Source organism: Salmo salar, chromosome 29 (assembly GCF_965601325.2).
Source record: "Salmo salar chromosome 29, fSalSal1, whole genome shotgun sequence".
Classification (NCBI taxonomy): domain Eukaryota; kingdom Metazoa; phylum Chordata; class Actinopteri; order Salmoniformes; family Salmonidae; genus Salmo; species Salmo salar.
Genome location: NC_138319.1, coordinates 15,190,273 through 15,216,768, shown reverse-complemented (window position 1 = coordinate 15,216,768; position 26,496 = coordinate 15,190,273). Strand labels below are relative to the sequence as shown.

At 45.6% G+C, this 26,496-nt stretch overlaps 1 protein-coding gene across 4 annotated transcripts in view; it reads right to left on the bottom strand.

Annotated features, from left to right (window-relative positions):
- LOC106590190 (transcriptional activator GLI3) overlaps positions 1-25,259 on the bottom strand; it is a 130,296-nt gene extending 105,037 nt beyond the window's left edge. For 3 of the 4 annotated variants that reach the window (XM_014180925.3, XM_014180927.3, XM_014180926.3), the window contains exon 1: positions 24,862-25,258. The gene's annotated coding sequence lies outside the window, so the exon portion shown is untranslated. Of the gene's footprint in view, positions 1-24,861 lie in introns of all 4 variants that reach the window. The other variant, XM_014180928.3, reaches the window with a different exon arrangement.
- Positions 25,260-26,496: the final 1,237 nt, after the last annotated feature.

Genomic DNA, 26,496 nt, shown 5'->3' with positions numbered 1-26,496 from the left:
ATCTTAGAGTACATGGAAGTGAAGGTTGTGGATAAGTACGTACTGAGAATTCCTCCTCTTTCAGAGAGAAAGAAGTGACTAACCTTCAGGGGATACTACAGAGAAACATTCACAACCCCAAAAATGAAGGCTTGTCTGGGGGTCCTTTTGGGAATAATATGCTGCCAGGCAATTTCTTCTTCTCTCGAAGAATAAACTTTGTTTTGGTTAATTCTGTCTCTCCGTTTTAAAAGAGGAGTTCAGCCAACAGTCTATAGTAGCACATCGTCTTAGTTCAGAACCTCGACTTGGGTCAAGTCTTCCCTGAATCTTAGCCATGGTGACAGTAATCCAACATGGTGCTAAACCACTTAAAACATGGGATCATTTAAATCCACTGCAAGCCCTTCTTTTCAGGGGCGTCATGCACCCCAGAAATCTGAGGGGGCACAAAGTACGTGAGAATGACGGGGGTGGTCTGGAAGGGGGGCTATAAGTTTGCATTTTAAAACACCTGAAACAGCTTTTTCCTGCAATCTAGAGCCATAATCATTATGTTTAATTCTATTTAAGTCTATTTTTCTGCATATCTAAGCATTCCTCTTGAACTGTCTGTATGCTCCTAACTGGTGGTTCTTTTTTTAAAGAAACAAAATATGCTTCTCTGCATCTCTTTAAAAAATCTGGGTAAAACTTGATTGATAGCCTGAAATGGCTTCTTGGTAGCTAGTTATGAGGTTGGGAGATTGGGAACCTGTCTGGACTAGCTAAAACCAGCTTCAAGTGGCTGGTATTGCAGATTGTTTTTTTGGTATGTTTTATTTGTTTTTATTCATTTTTTATGGCAAATCTGAGGGGGCAAGTGCCCCTGTGCCCTCTATGGGCATGATGCCTCTGCTTCTTTTAGACCCTGAAACATGCCATAATTCAAGGGTAATTGCTGGAAATATTTAATCTATGCAACATTTTTCTTTCAAATAAAGACAAACATGCCTTTTGTTCATTTTTTTTCCCAACCCTCCTAAAAAAACTCCGTCTGTCGTCCATTCCTAACTGACAACAACATCTGTAAGCAATCGTGGCGTTACCACCAAAAAACCAGCACAATTACTCCCCGACCAATCAAAACAGAATTAAACAAGAGCTCTTCCTCTAATCACTCCCACATGAATACATGTGTACCATGTCACTCCAGACCTTGTTTCACCCTTTCTACAACAGATCTCATCTCAAATCACTGGTATGCGTTTGATAGGATGAGTGTTTTAGTTTTGGGTTAGATTCAGTGCTTTTTTTTATTTTTGGGAGAACAACAAGTGTGTGTGTGTGTGTGTGTGTGTGTGTGTGTGTGTGTGTGTGTGTGTGTGTGTGTGTGTGTGTGTGTGTGTGTGTGTGTGAGAGAGTTCCTGAGCTCGCCATCGATTTAGGTCCTGGGTCGAGAGAGACAGCAAGCCGCTCAACCCCCTTTCAGTGGCCCGCAACCATAGAAACTGAAACGTGAGGCGCTCCTCGACTGACAGTCCATCTCAGGCAGAGGGGAGATCAGACAATAGAGCCCCTGAGTCAGGTTTTTTCTGCCCCCCTTTAAATTACACGCTACACCGTTCTGACGATTGAACTTCTTGCAAAAGCGAAGAAGAGAAAAAAGAAGAAAAGGGAGAAGGGAAAGAAACTCCTCCCATTATAGACTGACCCTTGGCATGCCCGTGCTTTTGCCGGTGTGTGCTTGTGTGCATGCGCTCCCTTCCTTGTTTGAGCCCTCAAACCTCTCTGCCTCCTCCCAGGTGAGTCAGAGGAGAGGAGGAGAAAAAGAGAGAAAGAAAAGGTTGGAAGACAGGAGGAAGGGAATGTTCAGATTCAGAAGGGGGAAATCTACTGGGGGAGGAATGAGGGGTGAGGGGGAGGAATGAGAGGTGAGGAGAAAGCAGGGGCATAAACATTCCATTGGTAGAGCAAATATTCACAGCTCCTGGCCACTCAAGCGTGGCTGACTGCCCTTTTGTGTTCCACGAGGCGGTCGGAGCGGTCCGTGGTTCCAGAGCAGCAATTAAAAGCAGGACCTTTTCACCCATAATCCCTCTGACCTGGACGCCACTGCTACATCCAATCACCCCGTCCTGCAGGTGTTCCTCTCTGTCTGTCTCTTTCTCTCCTTCTTTCTGTTTTTCTTGAAACCTCTCTTTTTCTACTTCTCAGTGTCTTCACACTCAAGCAATATAACTGATATCTGATTTGGAACACCTGAGTTGTGTTTTCTGGACACATACAGTACATGGGTTATCAGTGGTGCCCAGAGTTTTTCCTATGTCACCTGGCCGGGGAAAACTCTGGGCCCTAGTTATGACCTAATCTAGTTATAACCATTATCATTACTGAGTAAGTCATAAGTATGTCACATTGTACGTACATGCAGGATGAGCCATTTCTGACGATTCCAATCTAGGCCAGGAAATGCTAATGCTATTTTCTATCCCGAGGACGTCTCTCAGGGAGGCACATAATATTATACAGTACTTTTGAAAGTCATGATACTGTATGTTGTCATGTACTGTAGGGCATCTACCCTGAACCTTAGCTGTTAGAGAATACACACTAATCTACTTACATGTCAATACCCACTGGGCACAAATGTCAATTTAACATCTATTCCGCATTGGTTGAACATCATTTCATTGAAATGATGTAGAAACAATGTTGATTCAACCAGTGTGTGCCCAGTGGGTAGAAAATCAAATACTCCACCACGTTTGCATGAGACATCACAAAAATAAGCAACATTTTACAGAGGATGTATAATGTTCATTCTCTGTCTGTTTAACAGAAGGTTTGGTCTTTGCACGCTCAGTAAGCACCTTACAAAAGAAGGCATTATGAACCACGCATCGGTTGCAGTCGTTACCCAAAATAAATGTAAATTTCATATTAATGTTTATTCCTTGAAATGACTGTCCCACACTCAATTAGTGAAGGGAGAATGAAAGGGTGTATCTGTATTTGTGTGCCACCATAATCCTTTCCCACAGAAAGGGAGGCGATTAAACAGGTTTAAAATACCACAATTCAGACTGTTGGTAAGAAAAAAAACATTCTTATTTTATAAGCACATTAAGCAAATCAATTTAACATAAATTATACGCTTTGGTGACAAAGGCTCTGAGTTGAAAGTCATCTGCAAATGGTGCACATCAAAGTCAAACACCGAAATAAACTTTTGCCTTTGATCAAAAAAGAGAATCTTTTCTCTTCACGCCGGGTTAAACAACAAGCCACAAACATTGCCTTTGAAAAATCCTTTAATTTTTGTAACTGCTTAAGGAGACCATTATCGAAAGAAATCAAACTAGTCACAATCTATTGCTGTCCTGAATTTACATAGTATGGAAACTTATATAAACTCAAATAATATTTGTGAGAAAAATGCTGAGGGTGAACTTCCAAATGGGGGGTGGGGGTGGGGAGCAGCACGGTGCTGGGGGATCCCTGAGGGGGGGGGGGGGGGGGGGACTGGCAGTGCTGCAGCATTCATCATCATTACATCAGCGACCACCGAGATCCTTTTATCTGACGCTCATTGACAGTGCACAAACACACTACAGCACAGAGAGAGAGAGGGGGGAGGGGGAGATGGAGGAATAATGAAGGGTAAATAGAGAGCGGGATGAACAGGGTTAAAGATGAGGGGAGAAAAAGAGAAAGAATGGAAAACGAGTGGAATATGAGAGAGGAAAAAAAGTTCATTCCATCAATGGAGGAAAAGGTTCGATCTGGAAAGAGTGATGAGATGCACGTGCATCAAATCAAATCAAAGTTTATTTGTCACATACAACCGAATACAACAGGTGTAGTAGACCTTACAGAGAAATACTTACTTACAAGCCCTTAATCAACAATGCAGTTTTAAGAAAAATAAGTGTCAACAAAGTATTTACTAAAATAAACTGAAGTAAAAAATAAATTAAAAATTAAAAAAGAAGATGAAAGAAAAATAACAAATAATTAAAGAGCAACAACGAAATAACATTAGCGAGGCTATATTCAGTGGGTACCGGTACAGAGTCAATGTGCGGGGGCACAGGTTAGTCGAGGTAATTGAGGTAATATGTACATGTAGGTAGAGGTAAAGTGAGAGCAGCGTAAAAATGCAAATAGTCTGGGTAGAAGCTATTAAGAAGCCTTTTGGACCTAGACTGGGTGCTCCGGTACCGCTTGCCGTGCGGTAGCAGAGAGAACAGTCTATGACCATGGTGGCTGGAGTCTTTAGCAATTTTTAGGGCCTTCCTCTGACACAGTCTGGTATAGAGGTCCTGGATGGCAGGAAGCTTCGCCCCTGTGATGTACTGGGCCGTACACACTACACTCTGCAGTGCCTTGCGGTCGGAGGCCGAGCAGTTGCCATACCAGGCAGTGATGCAACCAGTCAGGATGCTCTCGATGGTGCAGCTGTAGAACATTTTGAGGATCTGAGGACCCATGCCAAATCTTTTCGGTCTCCTGAGGGGGAATAGGCGTTGTCGTGCCCTCTTCACGACTGTCTTGGAGTTTTTGGACCATGATAGTTCGTTGGTGACGTGGACACCAAGGAACTTGAAGCTCTCAACCTGCTCCACTACAGCCCTGTCGATGAGAATGGGGGTCGTGCTCTGCCCTCCTTTTCCTGTAGTCCACAATCATCCCCTTTGTCTTGATCACGTTGAGGGAGAGGTTGCTATTCTGGCCTCTCCCTCATCGTGAACAAGACAAAGGAGATGCATGCGTGTGTGTGTGTGTGTGTGTGTGTGTGTGTGTGTGTGTGTGTTTGCACTTTGTGCAGCTATGCCAACAACATTAAGAGCTCGAGCACAGCTGGAATAACTAAAACACTGTGGGGTGAGGAGGTGGGGGGGGGGGTGTTGAAGGATAGGGCCCTATAAAGGAGCACACAAAACCAAGTGTGCATCCCAAATGGCACCCTATTCCCTATTTAGTACACTACTTTCGACCAGGGTCCATAGGGCTCTGGTCAAAAGTAGTGCACTATATAAGGAATAGTGTGCCATTCGGGAGGCAAGCCCGTGAGAAACAGCTGAGAGGTGGAGAGGTTAGCAAACCTCAAGTGTGACCAAATGGTCGGAGGTTGGCGGTTCAATCCCCAGGTCAATCCCCATATTGAAGAGACTAGAGAGACGTTCACAATTACAAGCTCAATGGTGTCATTGAGTGAATAGCACATACTTAGGTCGCCATGCTGTGTGCAACACTGCACTGATGGGGACATGGGGATGCCCTTGGCCCTATGGGAGGGGAACGGGAAGAGGGATTCTCTGCTGGATGGAGGATTTGGGTGGTGGGTCCCATTCAAAAGGGATGAGACTTAAGATTGTGCCCAGATGGCACTTAGTCTGGCCTACAGCTGATGGGGGATCGTCCCCTGAAGTAAGGGCCATTTAGTAGCAATTAGTTACGCCTCACCACGCACACACACTTGCGCACACACATGCCATTCAACTTGTTCAGTCTAGCCCTTTCTCACCCTTTTGTGTTCAGTGACATGGTCGGGCTGTTTAAACTCTAAGTCGTTTCCACGTTTAGATATTGTTCGATCAGAGTGGGCGACGCCACACCTTGACATCTGAACTGTTTGTGGGGCAATGAGTTCTAGATGAAGTGACTAATGAACAGGACCTGAAATGGAGGGGTGAAAAAGCTATGATTCTCGTCTGTTACCCTTCAAAGAAGTCCGCAATCATCCAACCCGTCTCCAACAGATACACCTCAAGAGGAATCATTACAACAAAACTGGGGCTTTTTGTACGAAGTATCAAATCCATGCAGTTATTTGGGAGTGGGGAGGTGCGACTGCAAAGCACGGGCGAGAGGGTTGGTTTAAATGTTGTTGTCAAGGACAAACAGTGCAACAACGCAGCCCATCGGTGGCTTTCGGCGGAGCTAATGCGATTATGCTCGTCGAGTGCCTCCGTCTCCCAGACCTCTCTACTTAAGACGCTTTGGAGGACTGGCGAGGGACCGTGTGTCGTTTCACACAGGAACGAGCTGAGTGCATCTTACATTCCTGGGTAACAAACCCACACGATGTAATCTTTATGCTTACACGACGCCTCTTTTGCGCTTGCTACCCAGTAGATAAGGGGCGAATAAAGAGCCGGGCCACAATGGAAACCTCCGGCGTTCCTCTAGCGTTCCCCGCACCCCCAGCCCTCCGCCTATTAGCTGATTTATTTATTGTGCACCGTATTTGTTTGAGTCGCACTGGTGTACTAAGAGCAACTGGGACCCCAAAAGTCCCCAAGACTGAAACAATGGAAAAAGCAGTCAGCCCTTTTCCCTTGGTGGAACGGTTACGTGGTATCGGGTCGCTCTCTCTCTCTCTCTCTCTCTCTCTCTCTCTCTCTCTCTCTCTCTCTCTCTCGCTTTTACTTTGACTCGATTCATTTCCCCCCACGATGCCACAGAGTCTCTGTTCTATACACTTTCTGCACTTGGCATAAAAGAGGGAAAAGATGCTAGTTCAGGTATTTCGTTTCCAAGCAGTACCCAACAGTTGGAAAATGATATCCAGGTAAAACACAGTACGGCAGCAGCCAAGAAATACAATACGTAAAGTCTAGCCATCATTTGTCCGTAATTCCTAAACCAGTACGTGAGCCCTTGAGATGTTGGTCCATCTTGACTTGAATCCCCACAACAATGATTATTATACAAATAAGCCTCTCTTTCCAACTTGCTCCTAGCCATTCAGTTCAACGTGGTAAATACAGGTTTCCTGCCTACATTCACCACTTTGAGTCTTTGGCCCTAAAATGGGGTTAAGTGACCGCATGGAATTCAAAGCGGAGCAAAGAGTGAGGGTCGTATTGGCACACTTCACACCACGCTTCGGAAGGCTCTCAAGCAAGACGCCACAAAAGCCTGAACCTACTCTACCTACACATCTCTCCTGTACTTTGCTTAGTATGTTTACCACTGTGTTTTTTTCACTATGGGTACCTCCGCATGTGTCAAAATGAGAGCGAGAGATGCTCTCTACTGTATTTGAGAGTGTGCGAGCTTTTCTGTGCGCGAGTGTATGTACACTGTATGGGCTTGTGTGACTTTTCATCTACAAGTGTATGTATACAGAGCATCAGGAAGAGAGGGGACCCGGGGGAGTGGAAGGGTGGAAGCAGAGGAATTCCTTTGTTGATGAAAAAACGCACATACACTAATACACACACACACACACACCTCATAGTGAGTGGGATCAAGCAGAGGGATGGTAGGGGGGCTGTAGAGGGAGCAGGTAAGGCTTTGAGAGGGGGTCTCCTTGCATGGCCCTGGGGACAATCGAACTGCCTCCTCTCCTCTCCTCCATTCTCCCTCCCTCCCTCCATCCCTGCCTCCCTTCCTCCCTCCATCTCCACAGGAGGCCTTCCTCTCCATGTCTCCACATGCTACTGCTCACATTCATAAAGACCTCGAGATAGCTAATACAGTCTGTCCACATACTAGTAGAACTTCCATTCATACTTGTATGTTCATCCCTAATGCAATGTCTCCATAGAGGTTCCATTCATATCATTAGACTTGTATCATTGCATGAAGCAGACATCCTACCCAAGATAATGTACTTACACAGTTGACATACAGTCAACTCATACAGCTGGACACACTGGGTGCTAAGGCTGACCCCAATTAGTCGATTGGTCGATTATTTGGTCGAATAGACTGTTGGATCGACCAATACTTTTTTTGTGTCGAGCAGTAGCAAATACACTATATACAGTGGGGGGGAAAAGTATTTGATCCCCTGCTGATTTTGTACGTTTGCCCACTGATAAAGAAAGGATCAGTCTATATCTTTAATGGTAGGTTTATTTGAACAGTGAGAGACAGAATAACAACAAAAATATCCAGAAAAACGCATGTCAGAAATGTTATAAATTGATTTGCATTTTAATGAGGGAAATAAGTATTTGACCCCCTCTCAATCAGAAGTTTGCCAATGAACATCTGAATGACTCAGAGGACAACTGGTGAAAGTGTTGTGGTCAGATGAGACCAAAATGGAGCTCTTAGACATCAACTCAACTCGCCATGTTTGGAGGTGGAGGAATGCTGCCTATGACCCCAAGAACACCATCTCCACTGTCAAACATGGAGGTGGAAACATTATGCTTTGGGGGTGTTTTTTTGCTAAGGGGACACGGCAACTTCACCGCATCAAAGGGACGATGGACGGGTTCTCTGGAGTGATGAACCATGCTTCACCGTCTGGCTGTCCGGCGGACAAATCTGGGTTTGGCGGATGCCAGGAGAACTCTACCTGCCCCAATGCATAGTGCCAACTGTAAAGTTTGGTGGAGGAGGAATAATTGTCTGGGGCAGTTTTTTATGGTTTGGGCTAGGCCCCTTAGTTCCCACGGGTACCAGTACTTAAAATGTAATAAAATGTATGCACTCTACTGTAAGTCGCTCTGGATAAGAGCGTCTGCTAAATTACTAAAATGTAAATGTAAAATTAGTTCCAGTGTAGGGAAGTCTTAACATGCATACAATGACATTCTAGACGATTCTGAGCTTCCAACTTTGTGGCAACTGTTTGGGGAAGGCTCTTTCCTGTTTCAGCATGACAATGCCCCCGTGCACAAAGCGAGGTCCATACATAAATGGTTTGTCGAAGAAGAACTTGACTGGGCTGCACAGAGCCCTGACCTCTTCTACCCCGTCGAACACCTTTGGGATGAATTGGAACACCGACTGCGAGCCAGGCCTAATCGCCCAACATCATTGCCCGACCTCACTAATGCTCTTGTGGCTGAATGGAAGCAAGTCCCGCAGCGACGTTCCAACATCTAGTGGAAAGCCTTCCCAGAAGAGTGGAGGCTGTTATAGCAGCAAAGGGGGGACCAACTCCGTATTAATGCCCATGATTTTGGAATGAGATGTTCGACGAGCAGGTGTCCACATACTTTTAGTAATGTAGTGTATATATAAATGTATTTTTTATGGCACATGAGACACCTGTCTTATTCGTGCCCATCTCAGTGAACTAATCCATTGCGGAGGCTGAGACTCATCCATTGCGCAGGCCTAGGGGATGGCGCAGTCCAAGAAGAAGTGGAGTGTGGCTTATATGCACAATGCACATCTCTCTCCTGAATGCGCTCTCTCTCACACCAATTTGTGCTCATTCATTGTTTCCTAACTTAATTCTGTGAATTGTTTGCATTTGATTGTTAGTGTATCAATTCCTCATTACGTATATCACCAGTATTACATTTACCGTTAATTCCTTTCATTTCTAATCTACAATGTTTGTTTGGTTACAGTAATTTCTGTTAATGCGTTGAATATATTATTATTCCTTCTATCGTTTTCATTATCGGATTGGACCTTTTGTTTTGGTTTATTTAATTCCATTTAGAGTTTTGTCAATTTAGTCATTGTCTTTTGTTTGGAGCGCTCGTGTCAATGTTGAGTAACGACGTGCACCTGATTACACATAGAAAGAAGTAGGCCTATAGGCTACCTGGCCTGCGCTAAAATGTAGGCTTATACACATGCCCATTTGGAGATCTGATAGTATTTCTGATTGGCTTAAAGCACCACCACCAATGAGCTGTGGAGCTTCTCAAAGTAATCGTTTTCTTCACCTCAGACAGCAAGTAAACAAAGTCTGTTTTTAACATCCATAGAGAATGACAATAGTTCCTCAATGTATTTGAAAAATCTTACCAGCTCTCTCCCTTACAATAACCACTCAGCGTGAAAGGGAAAAATGCCATGCTCTGATCCAGTGGAAACATCATAAAATAGGCCTACCTGATTACTTTTTATCCCTTAAGCAAATCGTCTACAGTTGTGTCTGTCCTGAGCTCACTTGACGTGTGAGAAACTCTGAGGGCCTAGAATATTTTATTGAATGTTTGCTAGTTTGCTAGCACCAGCTTCAGGCCTGACCTAAGTTAATAGTTGATACAATGTTTCAAGTTCATTGCAGACAGGCCATGCGTAGCCAATGTGATTTATAGGATATTTATTTTAACCAGGATATTTTCTACCTGCAGGCTGCAATGTTTTATTTGTCGGCTTTATGTAGGTTAGTTTTGGCAATGGCAATAGAACTAACTTTTTAGGTTTGTATCATTTTCGTTTCGATTTGGATCGAATTTTGATGAACCACTTGACAATGATTTTGAGACACGAAGACGTTATTATAAATGAAATTGAACTGTTCCACGAAAATGTGAATATGAAAACCCTAACTGGCACGCAGATCGGTAGAAATAGTGAGATCAATTGGCATTCCACATGAGAAAGGTTGCCCGACTCCTCGTGTAGCCTATTACCGGCAACATCAGGAGAGTAACGGCAGAATCTACGAAAGCCAGCAGGATTGGAAGGAGGACGGTCGGGTCAGGTTACATTTTTTTTCTTCTGGTCATCTTGATCTCTGGCTCCCTCTTGAGTCATATGTGTCTTATTTTATGGCCCTGGTCAAAAGAAGTAGGGAATAGGGTGCCATTTGGGATGCAGACACAGAGACAGTTCCAGTGGAGTGATGGAGTTGTTGCTTCAACTTCCCCCGGACCGTGTCCGTCTGTCTGTCCAGAGGCTGAGCCCACAGGTTGCTGGTCCCTCTCTCATTTCCACACTCTAACCCCCCAGTTCCCTCTGGGCTCTCCTACTCTCCCTCTGTCTCAGTCTATTTTCTCTCCTTTCCCCCTCTCTATCTTTCCATCGCCCTCTTTCCCTTTTCTATATCGGTCTTTTCCTTTCTTTCTCTCTCTCTCTGTCTCTCCAACTTTCGATCTATCTTTTCCCCCTCTCCTTATCTCACAAATCTCTCCCGCGCGCCCTCTCTCCCTCTCGCTCTGCCTTCCTCCCACCCCACCCCTTTGCTCTCTCCTTCCTCTCTGTCACTGGTATAAACGGTACAGCACAGACCAGAATGAGTGGAGGAGAGGAGGGTAGTGAATGATGTGATTGATGACAGAGCAGGGCCTCTGTGGGGGAACAACAGCCAGGGGCCAGCGTGATAATAACGCAGCACAATAATCAACCCAACCCATGAAGCAGACAATCAGCAAGGCAAAGCAGGCAGCACAGGCCCCTATTAGGCAGGCCTCATCAGGACGGCTAAGTGAGAAATTAGCCCTCGCCGAGCTCCGCGACGATTCATCAAGTCGCTGGCCCCCGACGCCCCCCCCTCTCAAGAAGTCATAATGTTTACTTAAAGACTCGCCGCCATGCCCCGGAGGTGCGCTTTATTGGCTGTTATTAATTCTCCGTCCGGACCCTCGCGGCCGCCCCATTTAAACTGTATTAGAGGGGGGATGATTGGACGAGATGAAGTTGCACTGGTGTTAGGCTCTCTGGCGATAAAGAGAGGGTGAAAGGGAGGGAGGGAGGGAGAGAGGGCAGAGAGCAGGGCAAAATAAAGGAATGCCATCACATTGCAAAATGAAGTCCTGGAATTAGACCCTTGTTCAATGGGAAGTGAAAGAGGGATGGAGGGAGAAGGAGAGGATGAACGGACGGAGGAAGTGAAAAAGGAGGAAAGGCATTCAAAGGGCAACTGAGTCACACATTCCACACTACACTCTGATGATTCTGTTTTATCAACTGTTCTCCTTCTACCAGGTGGACCCACTGAGTCTGAGTCCCAAATGGCACCCTATTCCCTATTTAGTGCACTACTTTTGATCAGGGTCCACAGGGCTCTGCTCAAAAGTAATGTACTACGTAGGGAATAGGGCACCATTTGGGACGCTAGTCGAGGAAATAACTTCAACCCGCCCCGGCCAAGAACGCCTGGCGATTGCTCATGCTATCACAGCCCTAATAGTCTTTTAACATGGCATGGCAGTGACGGACGGGGGAAGAAGCGGGAGAGGGAAGTGGGGGAGTTGGGCCTAGTTCATTTGTTGGGGTGGACGGAACTGAGGCTCACTTAATGAGGCGGCTAAGTAACTCCTCTTAAACCACGCAATGCTATGAATCACGTGTATAAAACAAACTCTATGACCGGGTGTAAGGAGTGCGCTGAGAGTTGGGAAGCAAGTTCAGGGAGTGTGAGTTTTCATAAATAAACACAACTAAATACAAAACAAGAAACACGAACAACGCACAGACATGACACTGGAACAGAACCAGTAACGCCCGGGGAAGGATCCAAAGGGAGTGACATATATAGGGCAGGTAATCAAGGAGGTACTCTACTCTACTGTAATCTACTGTACTGTACTCTACTCTACTGTAATGTAATCTACTCTACTGTACTCTAGTCTACTATACTCTAATCTACTCTACTGTAATGTAATCTACTCTACTGTAATATACTGTACTGTACTTTAGTCTACTGTACTCTAATCTACTCTACTGTACTGTAATGTAATCTACTCTACTCTACTGTACTGTAATCTACTGTACTGTACTCTACTGTAATGTAATCTACTCTACTGTAATCTACTGTACTGTACTCTACTCTACTGTACTCTACTGTACTGTAATTTAATCTACTCTACTGTACTGTAATCTACTGTACTGTACTCTACTGTACTGTAATGTAATCTACTCTACTGTAATCTACTGTACTGTACTCTACTCGACTGTACTCTAATCTACTCTACTGTACTGTACTGTAATCTACTCTACTGTAATCTACTGTACTGTACTCTACTCGACTGTACTCTAATCTACTCTACTGTACTGTAGTGTAATTTACTCTACTGTAATCTACTGTACTGTACTCTACTGTACTGTACTCTAATCTACTCTACTGTACTGTAATGTAATCTACTCTACTGTACTCTACTCTACTGTAATGTAATCTACTGTACTGTACTCTACTGTACTCTAATCTACTGTAATGTAATCTACTCTACTGTACTGTAATCTACTGTACTGTACTCTACTGTTCTGTAATGTAATCTACTCTACTGTAATCTACTGTACTGTACCAGGAGTATGGTTGAGAAAGTGGTAGATCAAAGGAAGTAGAGACACAGAGGGAGTCCTAGTCAGAGACTCCCAGGCAGCTCAGCTCAGCCAGCTCCCCTATGGCTGACGTGTCTCACAACAGCACCACTAGTTTGGTAGGAAGACAACACTTCAGTCTCACTTTCATGAAAAGCACCCCCATCAGGGCTTGCTCACTCACTCTCTCTCTCTCTCACACACACACACACACACACACGCTTACTCTCAGAGGGATTGGCGCTCCCCAAAGCACCCGTTTCTCTCCCACAGTGTCAGTAAGGTGCACCTACGCTCACACACATGCACCCACGTGCACACACACACACACACACACACACGCACACACACACACACACGCACACACACACACACACACACACACACACACACACACACACACACACACACACACACACACACACACACACACACACACACACACACACACACACACACACACACACACACACACACACACACACGTCCCAGAGCTCGGCCTAAAGGTCTATTGAAGTTGCACTGTACGTTTCAAAACACACACAAGAGAATATCATCGGAGTGAAGACTGAATTTGAAGTTAGTGCAAGTCCAGTAAAAAGGTATACATCTGATTCAAACCCCGTACTCCATTGAGATATGCAATAACATCCACATGACTTATCATACAACTCACAGCGTTTCCAAGTGTGCAACAAAACCCTCCCCCTAAACTCAAAAGGGACATACAGACTAGCTCCCGAAAGAAAGGGCCACGAGAAAACGCGGGGAACAAGACTTGTAATTACACTGGCAGCTCCCTCGGGCCCTGGAGCCGTCATCAGTCAGGAAGCTAACCAACATCTGGCTGTGTTTACGCCTTTCAGCTGTTTGCGTTGCCGCCTGAAATAAATTCTGGGGGCCGTAAAGCCATCGCTTAGGACGCCTCCTAAACACTCTCCACACTCGCTTACTTCTCAGTTATCCCTCCAGACCAAGGTTGTATTCATTAGGGCACAAATCGTTTCAAAACGTTTTAACAACGGATAACACTTTTTTGTTGTTGTTATTGGAAAGGTCACGGTAGTCCGTCCCTGTTTCAGTCCGTTTTCTCCCATTTGGTGCCCGATGAACACAGCCCGGGGCTCCGGCACTACGCCAACGCTAGTATGCTAATACGTGCAAATAAAAACGTTGAGGAGGAAGCCTTAATTGATGAGTTAGACGGGTACCGGGGGTTAATTGGGAAACATGGGGAGCAGCTGGCACCGTTCTGGAGGTTGAGACAGGGATAATAAGTTCACCCTTTGCAGGAGAGACAGTCGGCGATGAATCAGATCAGAGGAACGTTGTACTGTAATCACCCCCTTCTCTTTTTCTCTAGTTTTTTCCTCTCGTTCTCTCTCTCTCTCTTTTCTGATCGGCAGAGACAGTCTGGCTAGCAGCTACACAATCTGGCACCTATCACACACAGGACTGGTTGGTAGAACCCTCTCCCGCGTTCACACACACACACACACACACACACACACACACACACACACACACACACACACACACACACACACACACACACACACACACACACACACACACAGAAACGCGCACTGGAGCTAATCACTCACAAGCACAATAACTCTTACCTCTAGGACATGGACCTACTTTATCAGTTTAAGGGTCGATGCATGTAAATGTTTTTCCCAATGTATGTGTAAATGGGTTATTAGGCTGTGTTAGCCTGGTTTGCATTGATCTCGACGCCAGCGGGAGAAACGGGAAGCTAGCTCAGCGCTCTGCTCATATCTCCAGAGCTGAGCCATAATCACAGCGCAGCCTGTTTCAATGAAGGCAACATTAACATACACCGTCTCAAGCACACTAAACCGTCCACCGGGACTCTGTATAAATGCACACAAAACTCTACAGTGCAATCAAGCCCATATGTGACGGTCAGTATAACTTTGTGATTTCCTCTGAAGTCTCAGAATTGGGCGTGTCACTACAACCAGAACTCTACTAAATAATAGAACCCATATAGGAACTACTGGAACAACAGTGGTTGTTTTGATCTCGTACTTCTTCGCCCATTAAAAGAAACAGAATATATAAAACTGGTGTCTGTAAAGAGTGTCCGGGTAGGAGTCCTGATCTAGGATCAGCCCTCCCGTGCATAATTCGATATCTTATTACGATCTAAATGTCTAAACTTATCCTAGGTCAGCACTCACTGACACTCAGTACAGTAGCAGAGGGAGTATTCGGGGTTGAAGGTGGCGCAGGTAGAGTCATAGGCAGTAATGGGAGGAGACAGGGATTTACAGAGCCACACAAAAGCCAAGCTTTATAAATAATTCCAAAAGCTAACAGGATCCCTTGTGTGTGTGATGTGTGACTGCTGACTCTCCTCAACACACACATACACACACACACACACATAGACACACACACACTCTCTCGCTCTCTTTCACACACACACACCCTACCACCTCTCTTGAATAAGTAATCTCATGCTCTCCTTTGGTTCTGGTTAGCACTGACTACTTAAGACCCATTCATTTTGGGTAACCTTCTAAGAAAAAACATGTCTTCTCACAGTGCACATTTAACCCAGAAAAATACACTCTCACACGCACACGCTCGACACACACACACACACACACACACACACACACACACACACACACACACACACACACACACACACACACACACACACACACACACACACACACACACACACACACACACACACACACACACACACACACACACTCATGATGCATGGCGGCAAAGCAGCACACCGGAGACCTGTCTTGTAAATCTCTTTGTGAACGCAGCTTTGGGGGGTAGACAGGGCAGGGGCTTACACACTGAGACCTGGGGTAGAGCTATAGACTCCACACCTCTAACGCTCTCTCCTTCCTCCACACCTCTAACGCACTCTCTCCTTCCTCCACACCTCTAACGCTCTCTCTCCTTCCTCCACACCTCTAACGCTCTCTCTCCTTCCTCCACACCTCTAACGCTCTCTCTCCTTCTTCCACACCTCTAACGCTCTCTCTCCTTCCTCCACACCTCTAACGCTCTCTCTCCTTCTTCCACACCTCTAACGCTCTCTCTCCTTCCTCCACACCTCTAACGCACTCTCTCCTTCCTCCACACCTCTAACGCTCTCTCTCCTTCCTCCACACCTCTAACGCTCTCTCTCCTTCTTCCACACCTCTAACGCTCTCTATCCTTCTTCCACACCTCTAACGCTCTCTCTCCTTCCTCCACACCTCTAACGCTCTCTCTCCGTCCTCCACACCTCTAACGCTCTCTCTCCTTCTTCCACACCTCTAACGCTCTCTCTCCTTCCTCCACACCTCTAACGCTCTCTCTCCTTCCTCCACACCTCTAACGCTCTCTCTCCTTCCTCCACACCTCTAACGCTCTCTCTCCTTCCTCCACACCTCTAACGCTCTCTCTCCTTCCTCCACACCTCTAACGCTCTCTCTCCTTCCTCCACACCTCTAACGCTCTCTCTCCTTCCTCCACACCTCTAACGCTCTCTCTCCTTCTTCCACACCTCTAACGCTCTCTCTCCTTCCTCCACACCTCTAACGCTCTCTCTCCTTCCTCCACACCTCTAACGCTCTCTCTCCGTCCTCCACACCTCTAACGCTCTCTCTCCTTCCTCCACACCTCTAACGCTCTCTCTCCTTCCTCCACACCTCTAACGCTCTCTCTCCTTCCTCCACACCTCTAACGCTCTCTCTCCTTCCTACACACCTCTAACGCTCTCTCTCCTTCTTCCACACCTCTAACGCTCTCTCTCCTTCCTCCACACCTCTAACGCTCTCTCTCCTTCCTCCACACCTCTAACTCTCTCTCTCCTTCCTCCACACCTCTAACGCTCTCTCTCCTTCCTCCACACCTCTAACGCTCTCTCTCCTTCCTCCACACCTCTAACGCTCTCTCTCCTTCCTCCACACCTCTAACGCTCTCTCTCCTTCCTCCACACCTCTAACGCTCTCTCTCCTTCTTCCACACCTCTAACGCTCTCTCTCCTTCCTCCACACCTCTAACGCTCTCTCTCCTTCTTCCACACCTCTAACGCTCTCTCTCCTTCTTCCACACCTCTAACGCTCTCTCTCCTTCCTCCACACCTCTAACGCTCTCTCTCCTTCCTCCACACCTCTAACGCTCTCTCTCCTTCCTCCACACCTCTAACGCTCTCTCTCCTTCATCCACACCTCTAACGCTCTCTCTCCTTCTTCCACACCTCTAACGCTCTCTCTCCTTCCTCCACACCTCTAACGCACTCTCTCCTTCTTCCACACCTCTAACGCTCTCTCTCCTTCCTCCACACCTCTAACGCTCTCTCTCCTTCCTCCACACCTCTAACGCTCTCTCTCCTTCCTCCACACCTCTAACGCTCTCTCTCCTTCCTCCACACCTCTAACGCTCTCTATCCTTCTTCCACACCTCTAACGCTCTCTCTCCTTCTTCCACACCTCTAACGCTCTCTCTCCTTCTTCCACACCTCTAACGCTCTCTCTCCTTCTTCCACACCTCTAACGCTCTCTCTCCTTCCTCCACACCTCTAACGCTCTCTCTCCTTCCTCCACACCTCTAACGCTCTCTCTCCTTCCTCCACACCTCTAACGCTCTCTCTCCTTCCTCCACACCTCTAACGCTCTCTCTCCTTCCTCCACACCTCTAACGCTCTCTCTCCTTCCTCCACACTCGCTCTTTCTCCCTTTTTCTTTCTTTCTTTTTTCTCGCCTTCTCTCTTTCACACACTCTCCATCCCTCCTCCTCTTTCCCTCTTCTAGTTCTCTCTCTGTCCGACTAGCAGTCTCTGCTCCAGAACAGCGTTGGTTGGTCCCACAGCCCCGCAGGCTCCACTAGCACCGCGGTGACTAATGTCCTGCCTTAGCTCAGACAATGAGTTTGGGACGGAGCCGGGAAAGTGTTGAGGAGGGAAAAAAAACTGCCGGGCACCTTTGACAAATGGAACCCTTCGCACTCCCCTGCTCACTGAGGGAGGCTTTACAAAGTCACGCGACACGGTGCGACACGCTCGGCGTCCTCCGAGGCACGGCTGGGACCTGCGGAGCACCGAGGCTTCTGGGAAAGGGGAACATAATGAATTCTTTGGGAAGTCCAGCCCTGGCTTTTTTTTCTTCATGAATAAGATCTATTTCCAAAGCATGTCGACCTCTCTTAATAAAAACACCAGTCAGGCCTGGAATAGCCCATATACAAGTTCATATTTCTGTTGCTCTATACATTTCCGAGGCCCACTTTTTTTCTCCCCAAGACAGACCTGTCAGAGTCAGTGTAGTGTCAGGGCCCGCCCTGAGGTTTCCTCTGGCAGGTAGGGGAGCCCCGATGACAGACCGTCATTAGAAATGGCTGGAGTCCCCCCCCCCCCACCCCCCTCTTTTCAAGGAACTAAAAACTCTTGGATCCCCCCACCTCCCACTCCCTCCTCCTTACTCCAGCCCCCCCCCCCCCCACCTCCCACCTTTCTCCCTTCAACCCTGCAAGGAACTGGGCTTTTGTCTAAAAAATAAGCAAAGGAGAGGAATCCCCCCCCTGCGCCCCCTCCAAACCCGTTCCTCCTTGCTCCCTGCGGAGTATTGTTAAAACACGGCCCCCACTAGCTCCTTCTCTCTCCCTCTCTTTCTCTCTCTCCGAGGCCCAGCTCTTAAGACAGAGTGCTTTTGCATGAGAAAAACCGATTAGTCTTCAAATGCCATCCAGACAAAAGAGGCCTCCTTTCAGGTCGGGCAAGAAATTTTCTCCGATAGTAGAGTTCCCCTTTTGTTTTTCTAAGATGAGGCCTTTTTTGTCTTACAGGCAGGGGCTGTTAACATTCACTTGCAGAGGAGGCCCCACTGGCCCCTGGAGAAGAGGAGGAACGGGGGTCAAATTCCCCGCAAAAGAGGACGGAAGTGAAGGAGTAGGGGAAAGGGGGAAAAGAGGGAAAGGAGGGGAAGAGGCACTCATTTAAACATGTTTGCAGAAGGGAGGGGACAACTGGGCCTGAACTTTATTCAGGTATTAACCTTGGGATTGGCATTTGACATTCAAACAATGTCCCCGTCCTCAATCTCGACCCCCAGGTTCCACTAAGACCCACGGGGCTTACTCACTAACGCAGATAACCAGGCCAGCATGGGGCACAGCAAATACAAAACACGTTAAAACAACTTCACCATTGTCATGTGTAGCAGAACAGTCTGAGCAATGCAACAAAATCATTCCAAACAGCTATTTATGAAATTGACATTAGAAATGATCTTTCTCATATAGACTTGGGGGGGGGGGGGGGTGTACGAAAATGAACTCCCATTCAGTCCCAATCACAATAATCAGTGACCCTTTCCTTGCCTTCAACTGACCTCTCCCGCAGTAGTCCTGTGTGTGTGCGTGCATGCGCCTATCTGAGCCTGTCCATGTGTGTGTGTGTCTTCGTGCAGCAGCCTGACCCATGGCTTTCCACACACACACAAACACACAGACCAGGAAGGAGGGGGGGGGAGTGACAGATCATTGTTCACAGTGTGCTGGCCACCTCATCTGTCCCCTGGCCGCCACCACCCTCCCTGGACAACGACGGAGAGCAAGCCCCCTTACGGATGCCACAACTGGGCTCGCGTCAAGCCCCTGACACAATGCCACATCTACAATAACAGACCCAAAACCCCTGGAAGTCGGGAACTACAACTCCACTGTCCAAGCTCAGCGTCTCAACTTTACACAGCCCTCCACGCCACAGGCAAATGGGCCCGCAGCTCACTTCACCTCTTGCTGCCACACTTCACACAGCAGCCGCAAAGACGCTTTTACAGCGGCTCAGGGCTAACAGCGGAGGAGACGAGCGCAGTCCAGCTCCATCGTCAGCCAGGCGCGACCTGCCGCCATTTGTACTCTGTTTGTACTCGAGTGTGTGAGAAAAGACAACGCAGGCGCCCGCTGACTCACACTGGGGTTCATGCAGGAGTCTGTTAGCACTCATTCACTCCTGCATTCATCTTGGTTTTTTATCTAGTAAATCATTTGTTTCTCTCTCTTTTCTCTCTCTCGGTCTGTTACTCTCTCTCTCTCTCTCTCTCTCTTTTCTCTCTCTCTGTCTCTGTTACTCTCTCTCTCTTCTCTCTCTTGTTCTCTGTTACTCTCTCTCTTCTCTCTCTTGTTCTCTGTTACTCTCTCTTCTCTCTCTTGTTCTCTGTTACTCTCTCTCTCTTGTTCTCTACTACTCTCTCTCTCGTTCTCTGTTACTCTCTTTTCTCTGTCTTGGTCTCTGTTACTCTCTCTCTCTTTTCTCTCTCTTGTTTTCTGTTACTCTCTCTCTCTCGTTCTCTGTTACTCTCTCTCTCTTTTCTCTCTCTCGTTCTCTGTTACTCTCCCTCTCTCTTCTCTCTCATTCTCTGTTACTCTCTACCTCTCTCTCTCTTTCCCTCGCTCTCAGGGAGGCTGGTTGACCAGGCTAATTGGCAGGTCCACTCTGGGTTTCCGTGAGGCCAAAGCCCTGGAAAAGAAACGGCCACTCTGACTCTCAGCCTCTGGTACGGCAGCTTGAGCTCTGCCCCCCCCCCCCCCCCATTTCTGAAAGAAGAACTACAGGCTACTTTGCTTGCACGCTCCTGTGTACGTGTGCGTGCGAGTGTACGTGCTTCCGTGCGTGCGTGTGTGTGCGTGTAAAACAGGTCTATGATGGGGATATTTTATATTGAGGTGCGTTTGCATTTTAAAACATGCAGGTGGAGTAAGAGTACATTTGGAAGCCCATGTGTAGGGTGTGGATGTGGGGGTTTATCTAAATGCATGCGTGTGTATAGGCATGTCATTACACTTGTCTCTCTCTCTCTCTCTGATCCCCCTTCATCAGATCAACCACCCCCCCCTCACTTTGCAAAAGACATGAGCCCAGTGAAAGGTGCCTTAAGTGGGGCTCCTTGAAGCAGAGATTGGGGGGGGGGTGAATGGGGTCCCGCTCTGGGATGCAGCTGGTGGAGGTGGAGGGAAGCTGGGGGAGAAGGAACACATAGCATATTAAATCGGCTGGCGGAGGCCGGGTAGGTCCACGCGGAGAGCTAGGAGAGCCAGATCTGAGGCATGCCCTGAAGGGATGGCTGGGCCTGGGGATTAGGAGAGCCAAGGAGAAGCCCTCGTGCTGCGCCACGCCGCACGCCTGCCTGCCCCCCTTCTTCTCTCCGCTCATACGCAAATGCATCCAGACACTTTGGCGTAGACTACACTTGGCGGCGAACTGCCACAGCCCAAACTTTTTACAAGGAGGCGAAGGAGCCGCTCACTCATCACACATACACCTCCGTCTCCTGTCTCGCTGCCTTTTTTCCCCCCTCAATATCTCTCTCTCTTTCTCTCTCCTTGACTTGTTTTCTTCCCCCCCTCAACTGTGCCTTTTCGATTTCATGTCGATATCAAAGTTCAGAAACATCAAAGTGAGGGACTCCTATTGGGGCCCGTCTATTCATGACGCGGCTAAACTCAGACTTAGGGGAAAGATGGACCGGATAGCCATTGTGATACCATGTTTATTTATTTCTGCCAACATGCTCTGAATAGATGAGGTAACTGCACCTCTTCTCGCCTGCTAATGTAAGCTGTGGTTTGTGGGATTGAAGTACTTAGCGCTCTGCTAAAGAGTTGTATGATAAACCTTTCGTCATATTGACATCCGTGACCGTCGAACGGCCCGTGAGTACAACAGGAATCCCACCCCATATCTGCCTCATACCCAGGGATCCACACCACAACAAACCAAAAATGTGAAGAAATGCTACAAAAAATGCCTTGGCCCTTATCTTTGATCAAAACAACTTCCCCTAAATGAACCTGGTAGAGCAATACACTTTCTACCTATGAGTGTGCCTTTATAGATGCCCATTAGCACGTCATTAGGGCCTCATGCATACACACCTGATAACAGGTATTCTTCCTCTAGGATGTAAAAGGGCCTAAGGACAGAGGCCTGCCTAGAACAGTGGATTTGAGGGCTGGGGGCGAGGAGGAGGGGGCCCTGGTTTAAGAGGGTAATAGAGTGTCATCTTTGTGCATTAACATCTGCTTGTGTGACAGGTCCTATTTTGGGCAGGTTGGAGAGGTCACGGGTGCACTGCCTGGTGTTTTTGCAGCGATGCATAATTGAATGTAAAGGTGTGCTAATATGGAGATAAAGGGCCGCTCTGCTTTCTGACGGGCTGACGAAGGATAGGGGTTATGCGTGAGTTTCCTTCCCTATCCGTGGGACTGTGAGTTACAGATTGCCCCCTTCACCAGACAGGCACTGATTCATCTCAGCTGGTGGAGGGAGAAAAAAAAACAGGCTTCTTCAATGTGCCTTTTTTTTTTTTAAATACCAGATTATCATCTTAAACATTGTGTGTATTTATCACTGTTACTGAATCATTTATGACAAGCAGTCCTTGTTTTGTAAAATTGCACCTGTTCAAGTGAAGCTGCAGCCCCTAGCTGAGCTCTGTTCTGTTCTGGAGACATTGTAAAACAGTAACGCCATACATATTTATAACACTGAGTGTGATCATCAGATATCATTCATATTTAATATGATTCAATCATAAAATATCTCTGGCTCCATGCACATTATTATACACATGTACTTAGAGCCAATCTGGGGTTATTTCAGAGCATCGTTTTCTCATGGAAAATATCTGCCATCCATTAAGGCTAAATAGAGCTCAAATTAATATAATTTCATGTTGCTTTTGTGATCATTAAATCTGGAGGTAAGTAATCACACATTCTTCAGGAAAAATGCACTCTGTCAAAGAGATTTCTGTCGACAATCAATCACTACTATTGCGGTAAATGAAACTCAATAGCAAAAACCCAGAAATATATAAATGGTATTATTTTTTTTAAGTCCATTGCATCATCTGGAAATAAAATAACAGATTATAATTTTAAAATAAAATGCAGGTAGGCCTTATCGAATTGAGGTATAACATTAGGATTTGTGGAAGCCAAAAACGTTGTTCCTGTTGATTAAAAGGCAAAAATGCATTAATAAAAATGTCCTGGCTAGATAAGGATAACAATGCACTATATTACTGTACCAAACACATGTTTTGATTAGGAACAATAATCTATTGAGGTATTGAGAAGTAGGCTAAAAGAAAGGTTTATATATTCCTTGATGTTCACACTTACCAAATATTATTTCAGCAAAATAGTTGAGCCGTTTCCTTTATCAATTAAATTATTATTCAGTAGGCTAGCCTAATAAGCATATGATTTCAGAAATAAGTGCATATTTCGGCTCATGCAAACAAAAGTATGCATTAAAAAAAATATCTGTGTAAAAACAATCACTAAATTAAGTGGGTTATATGTTCTTGCAGTGTATTTATTTATTTACAAATTACCACCGTAAGAATTGTATAAAAAACACGCATGGCAAACATTTTTCAAAAGGCAGCACATGACAGATTTTTCATAAGGGCATTAAACTGGCATAGTCCAGTCCAGATGACCATGTTCTTAACCCGAGGGGGGGAAAAAGCTTTTTATCTGCACAAGCTCTTAAACTTCTATTGTTTTGCATTCAACTCTTACTGCTCGTTCTCAAGGCAGTTAGATCTCCGTTAATAATTTGCCAAGTGTCAAAGAAGGTTTGGCTGAGCCGTCACCGCACGGCTGAACGCCTCGAACCTTCGTCGTTTGTATAGCGGCGTGAAACCCGAGACACAAACGGTCCACCAGTCACTCACAGCGAATCCGACAAGCAGATAAAATGTGGAACAGCTGGCAGGGAGCAGAAGGAAAAGTTTAAAACAAATATCTCCACATGTGGAGGGGTGCTGCCATGATACATAACGGACCGAAAAGTACATACGCAGAAAACTCAATGCATAAAAGACAAAAAATTATAGGCCGAATAATTAGGCCTGATTATAATAAGGGCAATAAAATATTTGGGGGAAGTATCCAAATGTACCCGCGCTAATATTAGTAGCATATCCTGTATTTCAACTCAGAAATGAAATGTTATATTTAGAACTTTTCTATTTAATTTGATATAACCCAGTCAATGTTCTACTATTGTCAAACTCGATACAATGCTGATTATATAGGTCTGAAGGCCTGTTTAATCTTGAAGCTGTGCCTTGTAAAATAAATGTTGGCCTACTTGTATTCCAACATTCATATTTTGATTGTAGAAATGGAGACATCAGTGGTTGCATTAGATTGTTATCAGAATAGTCTATACTCGATTCAGGAAAATGTTCCATACATTTTCGTAATGCAGTCATAACTCATATTAGGCATAATGGATGAGACCGAATCGATAACCAGCACGACTTGGTAAAATCGCGCTGAAATATGATCACATGTCAGCCTAAATATGCATGCCCCGTGCGTCTCTTTAGGCAAAAGTCCAAAAAGTTTTGTGTCTGTAGTGGAAGTTCCCAAAGTTGTTTCAGCCCACACTTCTCAACAATGCAATTACTTTTGCATTAAAGTGTTTACAAAAAGAAAAGCTTCAACCTTCCATAAAATAACTTTAAACGCACTTTTAACAACCATTGTGTTGAATTAAACAGAGTGAGTGTGAGTTTCTATCACCTTGGAAATTACATCAGCAAAGTTGAGAAAATTTGCAATGGGTCAACTTGTAACTTTAAAGAAAGTAGAAAACAACTAGAAAACATCCAGGAAAATAAATAGTAATTTTGTTTGATAATATTTGTGAATAAGGTGAATAAGTTGAGTTTTCATACAATTTTATTATTTCATCACCACCCTCCGATTTGTGGACTTCAATGAAATTCCAGCTTATTTGAAACGTGATACCTCTGACAGTTTTTGAATAGACGTCGTGTTTTCTCCCTCAAAACTTTCAAAGCCAGCAAAGAGCAAAAGGTTCAAAGGAAACAGTTCATCATGCCTCGTCGTGTTTTTTGCACTTACGTGTTCGAAGGATGTTTCCCTCCAATAATTCTTGATATTTTCTGTCTTCTTCTCTTAAGTGAAGTATTTTTTCGCTTGTTGCAGATGTGCCTCTCGCGCTCTGGAGTTGCCTGTGAGACTCCAACTCCAAAACCGCTCTGCCAGACTTTTCCTTCTTTTTCCGCGTCTTTCTCCTTTTCACAGTTTTCTGAATAGAGCGAACACTGAACTAATACCGTGAGCCACCCTGCATACCTGACGATGGCCGATGATGAACCTGTATGAATAAGACAACATAAGTGTTTACAAAAACGTGTGGACTGTTGTTATTACATTAAGTATGCCTTTCGAGGAGAAGAGGGCGAAGTGTAGAACTCCAGCTGCTCTTTCCCTCGCCTGACTCCTCCCTTCGGATCGGGCTCCCTCGCTCTCTACCTCCCTCTCTTTCTATTCTCCCCCGCCTGCCCTCCCTTTCTCTTCTCTGCTCCGGGCCGCAGTTTCCTGAGACGGTGTAGACATGGTTGGAACGAATGGACCGTTGTACATTCAATTGCAAGAATTGGCAAATACTAATATTTCACTTATACCAATACTCCTTAGGATGAAGTTTGCGATTTTGAGTGTCAGTGTTGTCTTGTTACTTAAGATAGTTTCAACACCAGTGGCTGGGCATCAGCACAAGGCGCCCTATTAACGATTGGGTTTAGACCTTTTTCACAAACAATAAATAGAGCATGATAAATAAGCAGTATTAAGGATAAGGTGAGCATGGTTTATTTCAGTATGAGTTAATGTAATAAACCATACACACATTCTATAAATATGAACATTATATATATATATATATATATATATATATATATACACTACCATTCAAGGTTTGTGGTCACTTAGAAATGTCCTTGTTTTTAAAGGAAAAGCCCATTTTTGTCCATTAAAATAACATCAAATTGATCAGAAATACAGTGTAGACATTGTTAATGTTGTAAAGGACTATTGTAGCTGGAAACGGCCGCTTTTTAGCGAAATATCTACATAGGTGTACAGAGGCCCATTATCAGCAACCATCACTCCTGTGTTCCAATGGCACTTTGTTTTAGCTGATCCAAGTTTATCATTTTAAAAGGATAATTGATCATTAGGAAACCCTTTTGCAATTATGTTAGCACAGCTGAAAACTGTTGTACTGATTAAAGAAGCAATAAATCTGGCCTTCTTTAGACTATTTGAGTATCTGGAGCATCAGCGTTTGTAGGTTCGATTACAGGCTAAAAAAGGCTAGAAACGAATAACTTTCTTCTGAAACTCATCAGTCTATTCTTGTTGTGAGAAATGAAGGCTATTCCATGCGAGAAATTGCCAAGAAACTGAAGATCTTGTACAACGCTGTGTACTACTCCCTTCACAGAACAGCGCAAACTGGCTTTAACCAGAATAGAAAGAGGAGTGCACAACTGAGCAAGAGGACGAGTACATTAGAGTGTCTAGTTTGAGAAACAGACGCCTCACAAGTCCTCAACTGGCAGCTTCATTAAATAGTACCTGCAAAACTGCAGTCTCAACGTCAACAGTGAAGAGGCAACTTCGGGATGCTGGCCTTCTAGGCAGAGTTGCAAAGAAAAAGCCATATCTCAGACTGGCCAATAAAAATAAAAG